Genomic DNA, 12,341 nt, shown 5'->3' with positions numbered 1-12,341 from the left:
ATGCGCCACTTCTTGATGCTCGAAGACAATATGCTAAATATACATATTGGACAAGAGAATGACGTCTGATCATTACTAAGTATAAATAAAAAAGGAAGAAACATAGTGCATTGCTGTGATATGGAGTGAGTTCTCCACTTTTGAACAATTTTAAAGTGAAGTTAGATAACACAATATGTAGGATTGGTTCGTTTGTTTCGGTATTTTGTGGTATCGATCACATTTTATGTAGACTTTTCCGTACCCTACACCTACAAGTTTGATGAGTATGTGTGTTCGTGAACTCAATGAAGTAATTATACTGGCGAACAACACCCAGCACGACTGCCCATCCAAGTACTTAATACAAATGGTAAACGATTTCTGATCGCTCTTTAGAAATGAGACAGGAAATCTACATAATTAGCATTGGCAATATATCCTTAATGTCAGATACATGCAAAAACATATACAGTAAAACCCCTATAACTCGAACAGCAATGAACTAAATCAATAGTTCAAGGAAAACAGGGTATTCGACTCACCCGAGGTTGGTCACGATTGTATGTTAAATGTACCTTTTTGAGATTTATGCTTGCTCTCCGTATTTACATAATTTCTATTTGCTATCCTTCATTTTATGTCTTTTAATTCACAAAACTGATCAATTTTCGATCATGCATTCATTTACAAGTTATAAGATCGTCTTATAACATTAATAGTGCAGTGCCCCTAGACGATAATGAAGTTATCACCACCCCTTCCCTGCCGCTCATGGTCTGACACGTTGTATGTATCATAGCGCGCATATCAGGACGTTTCTTAACACGACAGAATTCAGTTACCTGGTGAAGTAGATACGGTATTCTATACAGACAGACAGGACAGGGGTATATCATCTGTCAGACACTTCTACAAATAGCCCTTACTGCTATCACAGTGTCTGTAGGGTACATTACCACACAACAACAATTACATAACACCTAATAAGGAGCGATAGTGTGTCTTCGTGTCTCTTTACTTAAGTTATTTTGGTCACTGATGTTAAACAAATATTTCTATCAACCAACCATGAAATATTGTCACAAAAATCGCAAAACACCCTTCACCGACATCAGGTGTGTTTTGTTTCAGTCTTTCCATATCATATAGTTGTGATAAAAACAGATTTGTTAGCCAGTTTAACTTCCAAATATCATTAGGAGAATGGAGCTACACACACTAAATGCTTTGTTTTGGAATGGAGGATGGCTACTGAATAGAACTTAGACTTAATATTCACATGTCAGACACGTGACCAGCTTTAACATGTCCTTCTGCCCCACTCGATGTTATTAGCCTTTTGTTCGATGGACATGAGTCTGACTTTGTTGCTTTCACGTATCAATCTTTTTTACTCTCTGCATCGCTGATGAGTACGAGAAAACCGAAACCGTTAACATTCAGAAGGTGTTAGTTATCTTCCATGGACGCTGTGTCCTTGTATTGAGCTAATAAGAAGCGGATAAATACGGAATAACATGAGTGCATCCTATACGGAAAATTGTCTAGGAACACGTTTAATAACATAGGCAGAGCTTCATAACTCTAGAAACTTATATCATTCAGGCATAGCAGTCACCATTCAATTGTTGAAAATAAGAAATATAGTGAAAGCAACGCTTCTTATACATTTGTGAAATAAACTGATAAACTAAACTAATGTGGATTCAGTTATGTTTTCAACAGTTTATTGTCTTTCATTCAACATATCATTACGATAGACAAGAGCTGAAACTACTGTATATAATGTTTCAGACGATTCCAAAGTCTTCCTTACTAGGCCGAATAATCATTTCAATGTCAAAAGTAAGTGTGTTAACTTAGAAGTCAGCTAGGAAACCGAAATAGTATATTGCAAATTAGACAGCTATACATAGAGAAGCAGGTACGTTGGTATAACGCCCTAATTGTACGGCAGTGCTTAAAAGTGACAAAATCTATACTGAAATGACAATAAAATTATTCTTTAAAAAATAAATGCGTTATCTCGCAAATGTTACAATTACTACTACTGCCAGGTATTGCCTAATGAATATATATTTCATCCGGCAACACCAATACGATCCACAAGCCTTTGTGCCACATATTACCTGACTACTTTCAATTTGATTTATCAACGTAAACAAAAACAAATTTGTCAAACAATCAAGAGTTTACTTATCTATTGCCAACTTGTTCCTAATTCGAGCAAATTCACCTTGAACTTTGAATTACATATGATAACAGGAACATTTTATTGTGTTTGATTTTCCCCACTGTTGTCATACTCTCGTGGATAAATAATGTTCTTGCGCGACAACGCCTCCTGTTCAAATGGCTGAGAAACATAAAAAAAGGCATGTACAAAACAATATTTGTCTTGTTTGATTTAAATGTCTTTTACATTTAAATGCATGATAAACCAGACAGGTTTACATCGATGTTCTAGCTATATTGTCGAAAAAATTGCAAAAACACTCCTTTCCGTGAACAGATGCGCGTTGTTTTGGTATTTGTATATTATCACTGAAAAAAAATATTATAAATGCAGCGAGATAATCTTGTAGTAACCTCTGAATATCATTGGAAATATGGAGCTATACAAATAAATGCTACATGTATGTTTGGAATGGAAGGTGTCTATTGAATAAGAAACAGAACATGGACCTAATTTCCAGTTGCCCAAGATATGGCCACCTTAAGCATGTCCTTCTGATCCACTCTGTGTTGTTGACATTTTGTTTGATCGACTTGTGTCTTTCTCAGTTGCCTTTACGTATCAATCTTTTTCAGTCTCAGCATTGCTGATGAGTCACAAAAAAAGAAACAGCTGTACAGTGTCGTTAACATTCAGAAGATGTTCAATGTTTTCTTGAATTCTGTGTCCTTGTTTGGAGCCAATAGCGGCGGATAAAGTATACAAAACATTGTTCATGCAGAACTTCATAGTTCTATATATTTAAGGCATTGGTGTCACCATTTTATATTTCTATAGGGGATAATGAAACCAATGCTTATTATTAATTTTTGAACTAATTGCTTAAATGAATTAAAAATATATAATGATGTAATATCCAATAGTGTTTGTTTCGCTCATTTAAACTGTATAGTGTAAGAATTTCATATTTTCAATTTACTCTCGAATAATACCAAACGAATAATCATACACTAATCCAGTGTTGAGATCCTCCTTGTTCTTTTCCAGCGACATAACCGTCTGAATTGTATATGAATATAGAAATAGTTTACTGTTTGGTGCTGCTTTGTTTCATGTGACTGTCGTCTAAATAAAGATGCATGTATAACCATTGCATTGGCAATGTCAGAAGTGTTCTGGTTAAGGCAGTGTATTGTTTACAAATGGTTAACCTACCTTCCATACCACCCACAATCATTTTATTTGTTCAGCTGGCAGATTATGTAAAACACATTTCTAAATTCATCAATTATTCATCGTACAGTAATTCTACGTATTGACGAAGGGGATATACTTGTTTCGATTTTGACACCTATAAAGATGTCGATGTCTTATTAATTATCCAAAGTCTCATTTCAGTTTTTAGCATAACAATGTGTATTGGAATGCCGGAATAAGCTTAAGGAATTAAGCCCACTCGGGATTGTTTTATCAAGCTATTTGAAGTAAGTTATATATTTCTCGTTCCATCATTAACCGCTGTGTTGAGTGAAGTGTCCCTCTCGGCATGTTTTGGTAACAACTCTATTGCAGAGAAATGCATTCTTTCAATTTGTAAATCACCAGATGTACATTAAATTCATATACTATTACATCAACGTGTTAAATCTCTGCAAAAGAATCACTGGAAATTTGTCCACGGATAAAAATAGTATGTTATGGTGTCATATAAATCTGACACACCAATGTTACTGGCGTAACTAGTATGGTTTAATACATTTATACAATTTTATGATCAGCTGAAAAGATCGTTAAGATTTATATACGATTACCAGTTGGTGTAGCGATCCGGTCCCAAAAGGGATAATTTGTCACTTGTTTTATTATGAATAAATTCTTCGAGATACCAAACGATCGTTATGCTCGAGGTTCTGTCAATTTACGTACCAACTCGACAGAATACCTGAAGTTCTTGTTTGTTACCCAAATCGTTGTGTAATTACAGCTTGATCGATTCATTTGACAAGAAATATCAACTCATGACAGGTTCGGAATTGTCTTTGACAAGAGGATAACACACACAATCTAGGTTAGGGATTCCCATTCCATTGGCCGTTTTTCTTGCAATTGCCTCGAACAATCAACTCACGGGCTAAGTTCGGGTTTAATAAATCAACCTCTTATTGACAGATTATCTATGCTTATTTAGATGATTCAAAAGTATTTCTAAAACGTTTTATTACGATGTGTCGAATGACTATTTTTCTGGAGGACGAACAAGGCGCCAAGGATTAAATATAACAGTTGATTCATTATTGAAACGCTTAGGGGCGGCATAAGAGATGTTGATATTTACTTACTATTTATGTAAAGCATTTGTAATGCGTCTGTCGTCGACGTTATTTGTTATGCTCGATATCCAAAGCCCCAGACAAGATTACAGACAAAATTTCAGATCTACTCATCGGAGGTAATTTTGTGTTCTTTCACTGGGTCTGACATTTTGACGTAACGGCATATCATGGATTTGATATTATGTCATGCGCGTGCGAATGTCGGAAGTCTATCACACACACCTTATTTAGGAGGTATCTCACTTTAATACGGATTTAATATTAGGAATTTATACTCTCAAGGGGGATCGATCCATTCAGATCAAACCTCTTAAATACAATCTGGTGCTTTAGACCCTGTCAGATACCAAGGTTTAGAGATGATGATCTGAGTTTGTTGACCAACCTGTCTCATGGTAAATCGTCTAGTAGTATTCGTCATACGAGGCTAAAAGCTTGCTTAATAAACATCGTGTATTTCATGCTTAATTCTTGACAAAATCCAAACTTTAGATCCAACTCATATTTTCTATTACAAAGACTTCAACTATAAGTACCGAAAATTTATATATCGTTTATAAAATGAAATGGTATCAAAGTTACTATGCATGAGATATGGCTATAGTTATTTTTAGTTATTGTTCGTTATTTTGCATTGTATTAGGCCTATGTCATAACCAATGGTTTGCACTTTGCAAATTATGAATGGCAAAAGTTTGCATTAAGGCTTCTTATGAACATATTATTGAAACTCCTTACTTTATTCCGGATTAATGTACGTCCAGTGATACGTAATATGGAATGTAAGTTAGTAAATAAACGATAAAATTTGTGTTTATTTTTTCTGTTATCCTAAATTTTGTATAATTTACACTAAATGATGTGACCTTAACAGTTAACACATTAGCCTACATTAGTGGTATACATTGGTTCTCCGGTTATCAAGTTGTCTCTATAATTACTACTGGAGATGACTCTTATTCCGAGTTTACTGTCAATCTGAGGAATTTAGAACCTTTCCCGACATTTACGACTGGTAAGGTGACATTCCACCCCCATTCTACGTCATTATCATACTGTCCTCGTGTAAAAAGGTTAGCCTGGTAACGAAGACAAATCACGAGATATAGTAGTGCCGTATACTTACTCCATTGTCCTTCTGGCCTGTGTGGTCTCTGACATCGGTTGGCATTATTAGTATGGTTCCAGCATCAGCTGAATTTGTCACCGACCGAGTGTGTATCTACAAATTTAATAATCTTTATTTATTTGTAAAGAGGTTATGTATTACCGATGATATCAATCTAAACAAATATCAATCAACAATCGACTGGTATAACCAGTGACATCCTCAGCAACTGTCGAAAAAACCACAAGCACGTGTTTTAAGCAAATGATATTGAAAACAAAAAACTCATAGGTACTATAAACAGTTCCATTGTATCCACAGCTGAAGATTGTATATATCGCATTGCACATGCATAAAACGATAGCCAAGCTGAGTTCGGATTGAAATGGGTATCGTATAAGCTAGGTAGTATCAGATGTTCTGACTCTGTAAAGTGTCTCGGTGTCATAAACAATGCATGTGTAATTCATATCAAGGTACGATCTAACATACGAGTCAGGTGTCGTAACGTTTCGCTGATATTTTTATGGTCATCAAATACGTATCTCTTGATATTGAAAAAGGAAGCAATGTTCTGTTTAACTATAACTTTTGTTTATATTTTGATCTGTGCAATGAGAAGAACCTTAAAATAGCAGTCAATGTGAGTATCAACCCATTAATAGTATGTGTTTTTGTAATTGGTTTTTAACGTTTATAGCATGATTTAAAGATACTTAAAATATTTCACTGTATAAGGTTCTGTAAAACTAAAACCATCCTCTTTTTCGAGCCCGTCTTCATGTTGCGATTTTACTTGACTGTAATATTTTTATTTATCTACACCTTACGAGGTTGTGTTTATTACAAATAAGCTGATATTGTAAATTACATCAAACATGACTAATGCCGGGTGTGTTCATTTCCAATGGTGATTCACAGAAGAAACATTACATTTTCTATTACAATGAAACATAATTTTAATCATGGTGAAATATTTTTGCCAAGACTGACTGAACAAATAAATCATAGTGGAACTCACAATACAAATCAGGCGTATGATCTTTGGCACATTTAACATCTTGCAGATATCTACGTGGAACGCTAATTCAAATATAGAATTCTCAAAAGCTTTTTGAAATATTAGACAAGTCGTATATGGCTTTGATGTATTTCAGTATCGATTTCCTTATACTATTTACAGGGAAAAACGCATATTTCATGAAATTGTGTATTAGCTTGCTAATGTTACTTAAACTGCTGGAGTTACTTCCCGTACCGTCTTGTACACTCTGGTTATGATAGTTTCAAAGGTTATAGTGGCTTTATGTTGAGAAGTTACTGAGAATAAAGCGTACGTATTTCCCTTAACATACTTGTTGATGGAGACACTTATGAGATTAAAGAACACAGAAAACTCAATACACACATTTACATAGCTATTCTGAATGTCATATCGCATTAACGTTGATGTTTTATGATGATCAGTCTGGATGCTATATAAATATTACTTCTCCGAATGTTGGTTTTGTGATAGGCAATCATACCAACTCTATTTCTTATTGATTCCCTGTTCTTATTAACTGTAGTAAAATAAAAGCCAAGAGACATCTGCTCTCATATGTTCGCTTTTACGTTATATTGACATCAAACGTTTCTGAGGTTATCTAAGAACGTTTCACCCTATATATGCGATCTAGGGACAGCGTGTGAGGTTTGGGAGACTTCGGTATCCTTAGTTGGTTTGCTCGTTTTCACGGAATTGTGTTACACCTGAAGCAAAAGTTTCGTTGTTTTTCACTTTTACATATCACTAGACATGTGAAATGTTGTTTATTGTTACATATTTTATATTTACATTACCACTGCAAATTATCTACATGTATATGTTGCTGGTCAAGCCGATGTATGGTAATTTTCAGTATCTGCATTAGTAGTTCGTCTCGGATGTGGTAATTCTTTCATTAGAGTTGAAAAGGTCACGCAAATATACTAAATGCTTTTGTGTATCTAGTTTATCGATGACATTATTTTATTTATTATTTTTAGTGAAATTTCCATGACAATAACCGGAAATCGTCGGAACCTGGAACTTTCCACCAAGTCATCCGCTATTTCAGAAAATGATATTTTTTCCTATGCTTACGTACGCGTTAATTTTTTTTCTATTTTTTTTTTTATAACGGGAATACTAGTTAAATGTAAACATAAACATTGATTGCAATGCGCACCGTTGGATACACTAGAACACCTAAGGTATGCCACACACCAATGTATGACTGAACTATTACAGTCAATGCTTAATTAGATAAAGGAATGGTTGTTTCTTTAGTATTAAATAGCGGAACTTGTTTATTTTTACTCAATATTAAATAGTGGAGATGTTATTTGTTGTTAAACATTACCTTGACAACGAGCAAATCAGTTCACATCGATGTGCATGAAAAGGGCTTAGAATACACAGAAACTACCAGGTCAGTTGACTGAAAGGATAATCGGTTAAATGAAGTTCTCACTTCAATACGACGATTGAGTTAAGAGCGACGTTGGCAAGAGGAAAAAAGAAGAATGAACGATATTTATGCAATGGGGGCAGCACGTGTAATGCTACCACTACTTGCAAGAGATTTGTGTATTAAAAATACATTAAGGGAGTATTATTTAAAAAAAAAAATAACTACTTAACCTATAAATGGATTATTAAAATCTGAATAATGTGATTTGATTCATTTTGTTGAGCAATACATACATTTAAATATTTAACAGTTAATAATGAAAGTCTTTTGTTTGTTTGTTTGTTTTTTTTTTTTTTTTTTTTTTTTAAAAAAACAGTTTTCAAAATAATGGACATGTCAAGTTGTGTTTATCTTGTAAAATGCTTTTCATTCATATCAAAGATACATTAGTTTATTTTGTAATTACATTTATTACGACATGGTTTCGGAGAACTGTTATGTTACATTCAGATCCCGTTTATTTAACCGATATTTCCTCTACACCAGTTTTCGGTTACCAGGGCAATTCCTTCAGGACTATATCAGTAAGTTTATTATTTCTCCATCACTTCCGCTCTAACTTCTCTGTTAGATACCTTTTTTGTCCCCAGATACCGTCTTCATGGCTCTATTGACTGCTGGGTCGACGTTAACAACAAACCACGTGACATCACAGGAAATCGTACTCATGACCTTTAACACACTGATGAGTACAATACAAACTTCGGACACGCGGTCGTAGCAACTACTTCACCATCGGCGATACGTTTATCACAGGTATATGTAACTATACTTCAAACGACATTTACATTGAAATACTCTTCCCCTGCCTCCACATTGAAGAAGAGGCTACTCGGTTAGATTTTGCTACCGTAAACGTTTTGTATCTCGGTTCCATCCACTGCAATAATGTATCATCGATGTTGGGACTAGTTGGCATGTCTATAAAGACCAACCAAGGGAATGGTCTTTATTGCCAGGAGGTTTTTATACACAGGGCCGATTATGTTGTAATGAACCATCTGGGGCCATGAAAAAGTGGTCTTAATTAGCGAGTATCGCTATAAAGAGGGAGTCGCTAAGGCGAGTTGCCTGTCATTTTATCAATCTTCCATATTTGCAGTGAATGTTTACATATTTAATATATTTGTAGTCTTACCCCCTCGTATCGATTTTGTCGAACATCACATTTCGTGATACGGACGCTATACACTGTGTATTGGAGTACTACAACATAATGTATATCGAGATAAGCTGAACGGTAGAGAACTGAATCGAATCACGAATGTACACCCTTCAGTAGATTAAGTGTGACGCCGGTAATGAAGTTATTCGGGAACATTTTCCAGCTACAAGACTAGACTTCATACGTCAATACCAATGTATTTTCACCATTGTGGACTGTCCTGTGGCCATGACATGCCACGCACCATAAACTATTGGTACAGTATGAACTGTACTAGGGTGAAGTCCCGCTATAGAGACCCGCATGAATTGCGAATATACCAAATTTAAAATTTCATACTAATGACATACAACCTAAAGCAATACAAATATGTGAACTGATATTGAAAACACTTTTAAGTTTTTCTGGACATAACGGTAATGAAAACTTGATTTAAATGTAACTTGATTTCGATGTACCATCCAGACATTCAACCATTTATAACACGCAGGATTTCAGACACTGGGTATAATAGAAGATTACCATTTATTTATTGGATTTTATTGTATTAGTTTTTATTAAGTAAAAGACACATGAAAATTACATTCTATTTAATTATTAAACTATCGTCCTATGACATATATGGTCTATATAGATGCCAGAGCTTTGCAGACATTCTTCATAATGCTCGCTAGAATAAAAGTACGTTGACCAGCTCGAGAAAAAACAACTCAGAGCTGCCAGTTTCGTTCTGGACGTACAGTACATAAACTATTGTTTCAGAAATGACAAAAGTGTGACCTATTAAAAACGATGAAGAAACAAGCGCCTACTACGTCTGTACAAGAAAGTTAATGGGCTGTAGACTACAGTAAGTGGCCATAATACAGTACGTAAGTAAAAAGTTTGCTATATATTATTAGTAATTTTACATGTTTTTTATTGTTATTCCTAACCTCATTTTGTATTCATTCGTAACAAGATTTTATTTACTGACTCAGACTTATTTTAGCATCCTAAGTAAATTATCTAGATTATTTTCCGTGACACGTTTATTGAGAAATTAATTATAATTTTACTATAGACAAAGAAGAAAATGGCGTTGGCACCAAATGTTGTTTGAATATAAACGCTCACAGGACATATTGAAGCGGAAGAACATGATCATTATTTCAAAATAAGCGCTAGGTAACTAGTTTCATGTTGTCAAATTTGAATTGCTTACGTTTGTAATTGATTTCTCGAGAGAAGTTTTTTTTAAAAGTTATATTGCATGCTAATTTCACTGTAACAATATTTCAATTAAACATTTGATATTTGAACATTGGCATGTAACTTGATGATATAGCTCCCCCAAAGTATATGTTGGCCTTCAAGGGAACCGATATCTAAAGAATGATATTCCTGGTTTTGAACAAAACGCCTTCAATCAACGCCATGTTCAATGACTTCGGGTTTTGTAGGATTCCGGATCGTATCACGTGACTGACGTTCGACAAGACCTGGCTAATATGAGCAACTCATGCTGGTACATCCAGTTTACACATTGTCATAATATTGTGAGTATCAAATATTGTAACGTGCAAGCATTATTTTCTTTGTAGATCCAGTCTGCTGAGGTCGACCACATGTTTTTTTATGAAAAAATGTTGACAATTTCTCTTGGTTTCACAACTCTCGTGTTACTTCGAGATTGTCGCGGTGATGTTCGGAAGAGTTCGGAATGTTTCGGCATCGTTCGAGCCTGTTTTTAAAAATTGTTTGCTTTCATAAATAAAAGAAAAAAAATACTTCCAAAATTAGAAAGTTTAAAACTCAGACAGACGGAGACTTTAAAAATAAAATGAGTACAAATATATGGTAAAAAATCGTTTGCGTATTGTATTATGGCCACTGACTTTGAAGTTCCCACTCAGAAAAGTATTCCGTGCAATACTGACATATACGAGAACGTATGTACCCCAGTAACAGTCAGAGAATGAAATAATCTCCAAGAGATCCTGTATATCTGCGCGCTCCCGCAGGTTTTGCTTAAAACGTTTTAAAACGTTTGCTTCATAATGACATATGCTTATTTTAGATTGGAACTATCATGTGGTGTCCAAGTTTTTATAACATATACAACTGTATACATATATATATACATCCTTTTCTATATGGAGGAATACATATATGTATTATTAAAAAGTGTTTATAATGTAACAATTTACATATCTAAACATAATGAATGTTTAAATCACATTATGTCTTTCTACTGCTCTTTTCGCCTTTCCTCTATCAACTTAATATTATTGAAACATTCTTCAAATGCGTTGTTGTCTAGATTTTACTTTTCCTGCCATGTATTATGTCGCTTTGTATTTCATTTTCAACGTGGAATTATTTTTTTAAGCTACGCGAACGTCTTTTATTTTTCTTATGGATTTGTTAGGATGTTCTTTTAGACATATGTTAATGATAACATATTTGTTTTTTGTGAAATTTTCTCCCATAGACAGTTTTGTTATTTGAAAGAAACAGAAAATAAAGGAGTAGATATGATAGGACCAGTATTTTAATATTAGCTCCGATCCACATCAATTTCACATCAATAAATACTCTCATACTTGCCATTCATCAAAACATAACTTTTCATAACCTATACACGATGTGCTCCACCTATGACGTCATCAAATTGATGATTTTCCTCTTCTCGCCAAATTTTGCTAGAAATTCATCATCTTTAGGTTAGAAAAGGCTTGAAATGGATTTGGCCGCCACCTTGGAGCAACTTAATATTTTGCATGGATATGCGTAAATACACGATACACAACGTGTGAAAATCTCTTTCTGCTCCACGAAGGCGATCACAATCATTTTTAGAGAAAACCACTCAAAATGTATGATTTTTCAAGTATTTTTGTGAAAAATGGCGGGAAACTGCATGTTGATGACGTCATAGTGAACATAATTGGCGTATGCGGGATATTTTCGGGATGTAATGTGTTAGCAAATGTATTCAACTGTTATATGGCAAAATATGTTGTTCTTTACTGGAGAATTAATTTTGCGGCCATTTTCGAGTCTTAAAGTACCTCCTCCTTTGATTTTCACGTGAATTCTC

Source organism: Argopecten irradians, chromosome 10, assembly GCF_041381155.1.
Source record: "Argopecten irradians isolate NY chromosome 10, Ai_NY, whole genome shotgun sequence".
Lineage (NCBI taxonomy): Eukaryota > Metazoa > Mollusca > Bivalvia > Pectinida > Pectinidae > Argopecten > Argopecten irradians.
Note: the sequence above shows the minus strand (reverse complement) of the source record.